The sequence below is a fragment of the Haliotis rubra genome, unplaced genomic scaffold, assembly GCF_003918875.1.
Source record: "Haliotis rubra isolate DU_JTF1 unplaced genomic scaffold, ASM391887v1 Scf1813, whole genome shotgun sequence".
Lineage (NCBI taxonomy): Eukaryota > Metazoa > Mollusca > Gastropoda > Lepetellida > Haliotidae > Haliotis > Haliotis rubra.
Genome location: NW_025765796.1, coordinates 70152 through 80537, shown reverse-complemented (window position 1 = coordinate 80537; position 10386 = coordinate 70152). Strand labels below are relative to the sequence as shown.

Sequence of the window (10386 nt, the reverse complement as noted above, 5' to 3'; positions counted from 1 at the left end):
TCAACCCGGTATTTGCCGTTCGACGAATTGTTCTTCATTACTCATTTGGATATTGTTATACAGACTAAAAGACTAGACTATTGAAATATGGTTCAACCTGGTAACCATCCTTCAATGTGGTGTGGTTATCCCTGTTGAGTATGGTTCAGTCTGGTTGATTGTATTGTGATGAAACTGTGCAACTGATGTGTAATCTTTTCAGATGCCTACAGTTTATCAAGGTAATCAAACATACGGGTACCCGCAGTCCATCGAGCTACCATGCAGTCAGCTATCACCAAACATTTCCTACATGTGCTTACATTTCAGTGATTATAACAAAATAAGACTTTGGTTTTGGACCCAACATAATTTCAGTACCTACAAAACCGTTTAGAATATATGATTTTGAATTTGCAGAATGAACGCTACACCATCGCCGCAGATGGAACATGTACCAAAGACGTCCCAACTGACGTCCTCTTGCCAAACTGCATCCCGAGTACGTGTCAACGTCACAATTGCTTTTTGTTTATTGAATTTCAACAGATGATTATCATATTTTTTACTATCGTAATGTCGCTGTGTAATTGGTGTTGTTCGTATGTGAATAATAGTGAGTGGGGTACCACGTACAACTGAACCGTGTTTTCCTCTGCCTTTGAACCTTTGAGGTTTTATCGTAAAATTGCATTTTAATCATCTAAAGTCCCACGAAGATACATTGTGATGTCATCCATCTTGATACCTGCTTGTATAAACTGTTTCACGTTTTCAATTTGTTCTATTGATACATGTGTGTGTTTAACTTTGTTCTGTTGTCACCTAACAAATATTTCTAATACAACAATTATTATTGTTTCTTAAATTAAATCATTTTTGTTTGGTAACAAAACAGATGTTATATTACTCATTTAAAACAGTTTGGGATATTCCTATAGCTAGGTGGGCTGCAGTGTTTGGGTGCTAGATATACTCTTTTTCCTTCAGTAGTGACCCAGGGATTAGGCTGAGATTATATTTTGAATTTGTTTTGATACAACTTATATAACACATCCTTCCGCGTAGATGACAGTGCAGACCTTGGCTCAAGCTATATCGGCACTGAGGGAAGCGGGTTCAAATCTGCCAACTGGTTGGTTACTATTGGCTCTGTCAACCTAACCTTGGGCGTCACCGACCCCGAGTGTGTCTTAACATTCCTGGGAATCGTCAACCAGGCAGCAGTTCGTGAGTAGATACTATACAAAGATCAGTACAAGTCGTTATATAATGACATTATTCACTTTACACGTGTGAGAGACAAATGAATTTGACCAAACGGCTTGAATGCAGAAGCAGGGGGATCCTATAATCTGGCTGCACCATTAAAGGTCACCACGAGACAGTGTGAGCAGAATCCCCTGGTATGAAGGAAGAAAATCCAGCGAGATTGATATTCGATTTCGATTCTTAAATGCATCGTCGAAGTCCATAAAGGAATGTTCTGACTTTCCCATCATCTCGGAGGGATGAAACCCATAGATGATAATGATGATGGTGATGGTGATTTTTGGAGGTATTAAACAGGGGATAAACCAATTGTGTTTTAATATAGAGCAAGGATACCTATAGACTTAATAGCACTCACTATATTCTTAATTGAAGGTGAACAACGTCGCCATGAATTACTGCAAAGAATATTATCCACTGATGGTGGACGTCAAAATCGAATATTTTCAAAATGTATAGTACGATGTAGAATATTTTGTTGTGCTTTAAAGTATGTTCCAAACAATTATGATTATGATTGACATTAAAGGTATTGTTTTCTCTTCAGCTCAAGATACAGAACTATACTTTAACGGACGTAAAACAGGCATCACGGATCCAACTGCTTTCGATGTCCCCATCAACTGTCAATAAAAGTTTCAAAATATGTTATTCATGGCAAGTTCTGTTTTCAGTTACAAGCACAACACCACAAGAGGCGCTACCCTTTCTGGTGATGGCATATGTGTATGAAAAGTCAACAGTGTGGTCAAACTGAAGTTTTCCAGTTAGTGAGTGAGTTTAATTTTATGCCGCACTTAGCAATATTCCAGCTATATGGCAGCGGTCTGTCAATAATCGTCTGAACCAGACAATCCAGTGACCAACAGCATGAGCATCGATCTACGCAATTGGGATACGATGACATGTGTCAACCAGCGAGCCTGGCTACCGCCTTGATGACGTTTTCCAACAATATTATGTGTCTAAATATGGACTTCAAAGGCCATCATTCAGTGTTGTTCTGAGTGTCTTTCAGTGGGGAAGATGGGCCAAGTTCTGCTATTAGATCAATTACCTGGATGAATAATAATGAACTTCTGAATGATAGAACCATACCACAAATTAATGGGAAATATTATGATGACCTGGAAAAGGACCTGAAATAAGTTCCCAGGTATCGATGGTTATCCTATTGAATGTTTCAAATTCTTCTGGAACGACTTAAGCCCATGGATGTTTAGATTTATAATGGGGATCTTTACTAACAATTCATTAACATGTACAATGAACAGGGGAATTATCACCTGTCTAAGGACAGAAAAATATTACAAAATTGGCGCCCAAACTCATTGCTCAATGCTCTATATAATATAATCAGTTAATGTATTGAAAACAGACTGAAATAAACCTTGAATACAGTTATACATGAGAATGAAACAGGATTTCTTCCTGGTAGATATATTAGTGAAAACACCAGGATGCTCTATGATATTATTTTTAAACTAAAACATTAACTGAAACCAGCTTTTTTGATACCATCTCTAAACCTTTTTTGACACAGGTATTAAAACTGTCCAAATATTATAAAATGTGTAGAAATTTTAACCTCAAATTCAACAGTATCAGTTATTCAAAAATAGAGATGTAGACCCGTCGGGGATTCGAACCCAAACCCTCAGATTCATGCCCTTAATCAAGCCAGCACACAAAGTCAGAGGCCTAGACCGCTCAGCCACCGCGGCTTCCACAACAATGGGAGTCGGACAACTGGTAGTCTAGACTGCGGACTTTGTGTACCCTCTGATAAGTGTTAATTGGCACGGCTCCCACGGCCGAAAGCTATGAAAATACACTTTATCTAAGGCCATTTTAGAAAGTGGTCAAATGTAACATATGTTATATTTGGGATTACACTTTCTTGGTAAAGTACAGCCGCGGTGGCTGTGCGGTCTAGGCGTCTGACTTTGCGTGCTGGGGATTAGGTGCCTGTTCCGACTCTGATGGGACTCAACCCAAAAGAAGTACTATCTAGAATCTGTACTTTTACTGAGAAAGTGTAATCCCAAATATAACATATGTTACATTTGACCACTTTCTAAAATGGCCTTGTGTATTTTCATACGCAATGTCACATAGAGTCATGCTTCTGAATGTGTCTGCTCGTACGAGTATTCGCTCGCTTCATTAATAAGTCACTGTTGTTTCGCTAACGGGAGAGAGGGAGAGACAGAGAGACACTGGGTGGCCTTGATCTTTGGATTTTGAAAACATTTACTAATATTGCGAAATATGCACTTAATGGACTTAGCGTCCATTTTGAAGTCGGACACAGGTTCATGAAGCGGAAGCTGCTCCGTTTGAACGAACTATTACAATTCTATGCTTGTGATGTGGAACCTGTTGAACATACATCGAAATTATTTCCAAAAGATTTTCAACAGTTGCACTCTTTTATAATGTATCAAGCTACTTAGGTGACCATTTAGGAAACAATCCCCGGCGACATGTAAATAGTCGCAAAGATGATTGACGTGACTGGTGTCAGTTTGTCACCGTGTTTACATGGGACGTCGTTATGTGTTACTACTCATGGTCACTCTGTTCAAGCTTAGAGCCAACAGTGAGACGGAAAAACAAAGGTCACACAAAGTGGGTGACGCCCAAACCATGGCCAATGGAAAGATTGTGTTTAGCCTTATACCCTTATCTTTTGGTGTCATCACTGATTATCAGTGCTCTGTTTATGTAATGTTTTACCGCTATTCTGTGCAACGGAATCTTATCGACGGAAAATCGTTATCTTTGGCGTTGGCGTAACATATGTACATACGTTATATGCACAGAAATTATTTGATACAAAAGGAATTTATACCATGTGGATGACACAATCAGTAAGATTCCGACCTTCCGCTCTCCGAGCAGACACACTATCTACTAGGCCTTAGCAAAGATCGTAACTTTAAGCATTCGACAGAACAGTTCCATAAATGACCACGACTATAAATGTCAGATAATGTATTTTAGTTCTCGATATACATGCATTTAACTTAGGCCGAGATATATTCTTATCTCGCGTTTATGCATATACCCAATGATATCGAGGTTGCAGAGCACAGGGTCGTATCAAACTGAGATATGGCAGTATTAGATAAGATTTTCTAACATAAAAGTATTATAAAGTACTATTAATATCTTGACATTCTGAGAAGCATAATTTCAGTTAGAAAATTCAGGCCAAGCTATAATTAACTGTGCATTACTAAATCAAGACAATTTTTGTCGGGGAAAATGCCTGCAGTAAAATAAACTATAAACATACATATAACACGAAACAGCAAACTAAACGTACTTAAAGAACACATGTGGATGCTTTCGTGTTTCTGGGAGCATGATACTTAGAGACATAGGTTCTGAATGTGACAGCACACAATGCATTGTTGTTAAGTTAATAGGTGGTTAGAAGGGCACTTTTGTTTAAACATGAATAACACTTGTTGACAATCAACTTCGAACAAACAGGAATGGCGCAAAACGAAGTTACCAGAAATATGGTCATCAAATCACAATAACGTCTTTTTGAAGTCAATATCTACTGAAGGGCTTGAGTCATGAGTTGCAACGATCCGGCCCACCACCTGTGGCGTCACGTCAACAAGACAACCATATTCGATTGGTGCATATTCTACCAAGATATCAGGTTGGCAATTCCTGAGCTGAAACCAGTCAGTGGCCGTAGCTTATGGACGCAAGGTCAGGGTCCAGATATACGTCCGGTTTTACTTTTACGTCACCGTCAGGCACGCAGAGCTCTGAGACAGGATGTGAGGTTCAGAATACTAGACTGGGACAGTCCACTGTTGACGGGTCCAGGTTTCATATTGACAACTCTGATGGTACAAGAGGTGTACATGCTTCTGGGAGAACGTTTTACAGATGGTTTTGTTACTTAGCACCGTTGTGTTCACGGTGGAAGTGCAATGGTATGAGATGGCTTTACTATCTATCAGAGAACACAACTAATGATGGTAAGTTGAAATTATAATTCAATGTTAATTTTTAACAATCAGTCCGTCAATAAACTGTAGCTAATTGTAATAGGTAGAAAACCGTCAATAAGTAGCAGTGCTAATGTGCGAACAGATGGCCGTCGAGCTTGATTTCAGAAGATCTGCACAGAAAAATGTATGTCAAGGACGGTGTCCAAACATAATGTCTCAGTACGGACCAGTTCGTGTCACCCACACGTGTAACACCGCCCAAATGAAATAATGAATATCAGAAATCTACACTGCGTAGGTAGGATCGTGATAAGCCAGATAACCAGAGGGTATGATTATATTTCCTTGACCTCAGAAACAATATCGTCCAAAGGACAGACATACCTTGGTACATTTCATGTTTCGCAACGTGGATTCTTATTGCGAAATATGCACTGAATCGCCATGAACATAATCTCATGGAGAACAGATAAGCTTACTATGGTCCGTTTGCTCGAACAAATATTGACATGTGTTTGCAATGAAGAACCGAGTCGTCATGAACTTTAAAACATAATCTCATGGAGAACAGATCTTAATATGGTCCGTTTTGGATAGTGAAAACCTGTATCTTTGTGGGGAGACAGCCAGATTACAAGAGGGTATCATTACATTTGACCTTAGAAACAAAGGGCAGACATTTCATGTTTCGCAAGGTGAATTCCTATTGCGAAATATGCACTGAATCATTATGAACGTGAATACAAAATGCCATAGAGAAGAGATAAACTTAATACGGCCCGTTTGCTCGAACAAATATTGTCATGTGTTTGCAATCAGGAACCGTTATATGTTGGCTGTAGTGTCTAACCTGAGGTGACATGCATCTCAAGTTTTACACACGCTCACCGATTTCAAATATGTTTCACTTTCCATATAGTTCTGTGACCTAACGTGACACAGAAACGCTATCAAGTCAAAGTCAATGCTATCGATTACCGTTGATTGGATTGAACGCTGTTCCTGATTTCATCAGGTAAGAAGGAAATAAGTCGCAGAAACGTATTCAGTGCCTATAAAACTGGCCGCCAGTTGATCACCACCATTCCATCCAACGTCTGACGTTTAACATGCTGCTGCTTCTGGTCACTCTGTCCTGCCTGGCGGCCGTCAAGGCTCAAGCCTCACCTTGCTGCATTGGAATCAGTTGGTCTGCAAAAGTGTTTGATGTTCGCGCACCCTTCCAAGGAAATAACGTAAGTACAAAACGGTCACTTTTATCATAGCGACATGTTTGTGACAAAAGATTTTATTTTGTGTGCACATAAGAGATAACTTCAACTTCAACAATACGGTGTACTCGAGAACCCCCAAATAACAATGACAGAATGACAGAAGAAGTTCGTTTGTTGTTTAACGCTGCACTCAGTAATATTAAAGCGTTATCGATATGGCGGAACACCAATTCTAACCCGGATCTTTATGGGTACATGCATGAGCATAGTAGTATTGGCATAGATAGTATGTGTCAATAGTAGTAGTAGCAGTAGTAGCAGTAGTAGTAGTAGTTGTAACCCGTCTTCATGTAGTAATAGTAGTAGTAGTAGTAGTAGTAGTAGTAGTAGTAGTAGTAGTAGTTGTTCTTCTTCTTCTTCTTGTTGTTGTTGTTGTTGTTGTCTCCCTCATAACATGTCAAAAGTAGTTATATTTAAATACCTTTGTAGTATTTTCAAATCCAGAACAAAACGAAAGTAGTTACATCTGGAATGTATCTGCTCTAAATGTTCACGTTGAAAATCTCCCTCCCCCACATTGTTTAACAATGTCTGTAAAATCATTCATCTTGCGTTATACATTTTAGATAAATGCTGACTTCTACTACGACTGGAACAACGGAGCTACTGCCATTCAGTACACTGTGTATGGATTAATTGCGAAGTCAACCAGAATTGTCACGTCGTATCAAAAGGTAGCACCACTCATCTGTACATTGGAAATAGTCACCAAAGCCATAGTTAGATGTTGTTCGTCATCCTACCTAGAATTCATTGAGGAATGGTTCAACCGTTAACTGATGCTCTTTGTTTTGTGGACAGAGCAGGGAAGTTGGGTTTCGATTCCTGTAGCAATATCCTGCAAAATGACGTTAAAAGATGGGACGTGCTGTTATCCTGATTGCAGGCAGCATTAGGGTATACAATAGAAGTGTCCACAATTTGCAATACATCAGTTATATCACCTCACCTCACCTTTTTGTGAACAGACTATTTGGGCATGGGCACCTTCATTGAGTTCTTCCTGCTTATTTCGGAATGGTTGTACGTTTTACAGACATGTAATTGTCGTGCGGCTCTACGTGTTCCATACAGGTAATTGAGGTATACGTCTAAATAAGGTATTTGAGATACGGTTCTACGTGTTATATACACTCAGGTAATTTGAGATACGGTTCTGCGTGTTACATAGAGGTAATTGAGATACTGTTCTGCGTGTTACATACAGGTAATTGAGATATGGTTCTACGTGTTACACCGCCTTCGTGGTGTAATGGTTAGAGCGTCCGCCCGGAGAGCGGAAGGTCGCAGGTTCGATCCCCGACCGCGCCATACCAAAAGACGTACAAATATGGTACTTGTTGGTCCCTGCCTGGCGCTCGGCATTAATGGGTAAAACAAGGACTGGTCATGCTCGAGTCAGTTCATGCTTAACTTCATACATGGTATCTCATTGAGTGTGAAAACCAGCTTAAGTCTGGGCTAGTACAAGCAGACACACATACACACGCATGCACGTCGTCATATGAGCGAAATACATAAGTGTGACGTTAAACCCCATTTCACCTCACCTCATCTTCTAGGATTACATACAAAATATATATTTTGTTCAAAATATATTTTGATTTTGCAGAATGAACGCTACACCATCTTGGCCGATGGAACATGTACCAAGGACGCCCCAACTGGCGTGCTTCTGCCAAACTGCATCAGTAACTCAGGGTGAAAAGTCTTTCTTCATGAGAAATGACGTGTGGTCACATTGTGATGAAAAGTGATCTTTGTCACATCGAAATAATGCATACACTGTAGCAAATACATGCTAGGACCGGATGCGTAAAGTGATCTATTTATGGCATACAATTCATGCAAAGCTATACCTTTGAAACATATGCTCATCGTATATTTCTTTGATGGGCATTTTAGAAGTTGGGAAGTACAATATTGGCAAACGTCATTAACAACTTTATCGGGTGCCAGTAAAATCGCCCCAGCTACAAAATGCGCCGGAGTTTTGGTCAAATTGCCCAAGGTTTGGTCAAATTGCCCGAAGGGTGTAGTCAAAATGCCCCAATATATTTAAAATGATTAGATATATACCATAAATGCATATTTTATGTCAACTTCGATATAACATTCTTCATACAATATTATATAGTAATATTTCTGATAAATGTTCCATAAATAAATTCGTTAAAAACACGATGACAGACCAAACAAGGAAATATTCTCTTTGATAAAAACTTTGGATCTAGATTTTGTCAAATAATCCATGCTCGTCTCAGGTTGGGTTGTAGTGACTTAAACGCTCATTGTTTTGATAGACATATTTCAAATAATCCGAATTGTGCATGTGGGTATCTATTTCGCGAGTATTACGTTTCGATACAGATTCTTATCACCTGAAGGGTCTGGCAAACCAGGCAGTATTATTATCTTGCATTCGCTTTTGCTACCAGTATCAGTGGTGACATTGCAAGTGTCATGATAGAATAGCCATGTATCTGTAATACAGTAATTGTAACATATCAATGGTCTCCTTCCGTGTAGACGACAGTGCAGACCTTGGCTCAAGCTATATCGGCATTGAGGGAAGCGGGTTGAAATCCGACAACTGGTTGATGACTATCAAATCTGTCAACCTAACCATGGGCGTCACCGACCCAGGCTGTGTCTTAACCTACTTGGGAATCTTCAACCAGGCAGCAAGTCGTAAGTAGATACTTTACACAGATCGACTTGGGTGGAGCAGTCCAGGAGGTAATGTTCCGATTTCCATCTCGAAGGAATGAAACATTCTCTTTTTGCTGCTTTCGGGAGGGAAACACAATCTGCGTTTTCAATATAGGTGAGTTTTCAATATAGAGTGCGGTTACCAGCAGACTTACAATAGACTGCAATAAATATAAGCCACCACGGTAATGCAAAAACCAAACTATAAATGTAAAAAACAATTATTAGAAACCTCCGATTAACCAATCAAAATCGAGTAAGTTTAAATCTATATTACGATGTAGAATGGGGTTGTTTTGCATCAAATCATTCTCTACACAAGATGGAGGTAATGCCACTGTGGTGATGTAACCACCAAACCATGAGGTTCGATTTGTGTCCAGTTTTAAGTTTTAGAAACCTCGGAATGACCAATCAAAATCGAATATCCTGTTGTTCTGCTTTAAATCATGTTCCACTCAACATGGACTGTAGTTACTATGAAACATTCTGTTTTTCATCAGCTGCAGATACAGAACTATACTTCAACGGATATAAAACAGGCATCACGGATCCAGCTGCTTTCGACGTTCCCCTCTCCTGTTAATGTGGGCAGCCACACTTCATCTTGTAGACCCGATTGTCGTCTGTTGGACTTTACAAAATATACAAATATTTTTATATCAATAAAAACTACTTATAAGTATGGCAAGTTGTGTTTTCAATTACAAGCACAACACCACAAGAGTCTCTACCCTTTATACAAGTTCACAGTGCAGTCTAACTGGTGATTTGCATGTATGTATGTATGTATGTATGTATGTATGTATGTATGTATGTATGTATGTATGTATGTATGTATGTATGTATGGGTGTATGTATGTATGTATGTATGTATGTATGTATGTATGTATGTATGTGTGTGTGTGTGTGTGTGTGTGTGTGTGTGTATGTATGTATGTATAGATGCCCACACACAAACGCACGCTTTCATGCATGAGTGTGAAGTCTTCACTTGTCTTACGAGGCGAAGAAATGGTTGGAGGTTTTTAGTGTCATCGTACGACGGCGCGAGTAGGTTTTATAACACCAAGCACAGGTTGCTTATGAATCCAACCATTGGACGAAACTGGTCATGTCGTGTCATGACGTGTTATGGCAGACATGTGGAAGACACTTGGCCCATCAGT

The 10386-nt window shown here is 39.4% G+C and overlaps 2 long non-coding RNA genes across 2 annotated transcripts; both read left to right on the top strand.

The window, feature by feature from the left end:
- Window positions 1-463: 463 nt before the first annotated feature.
- On the top strand, window positions 464-9902 carry LOC124273536. The gene is made up of 3 exons (XR_006897677.1): window positions 464-481; window positions 9035-9196; window positions 9721-9902. It is a non-coding gene; the product is annotated as an uncharacterized LOC124273536 (long non-coding RNA).
- LOC124273537 lies at window positions 6422-8201 on the top strand. Its single transcript, XR_006897678.1, has 3 exons — window positions 6422-6466; window positions 7072-7179; window positions 8118-8201. It is a non-coding gene; the product is annotated as an uncharacterized LOC124273537 (long non-coding RNA).
- Window positions 9903-10386: the final 484 nt, after the last annotated feature.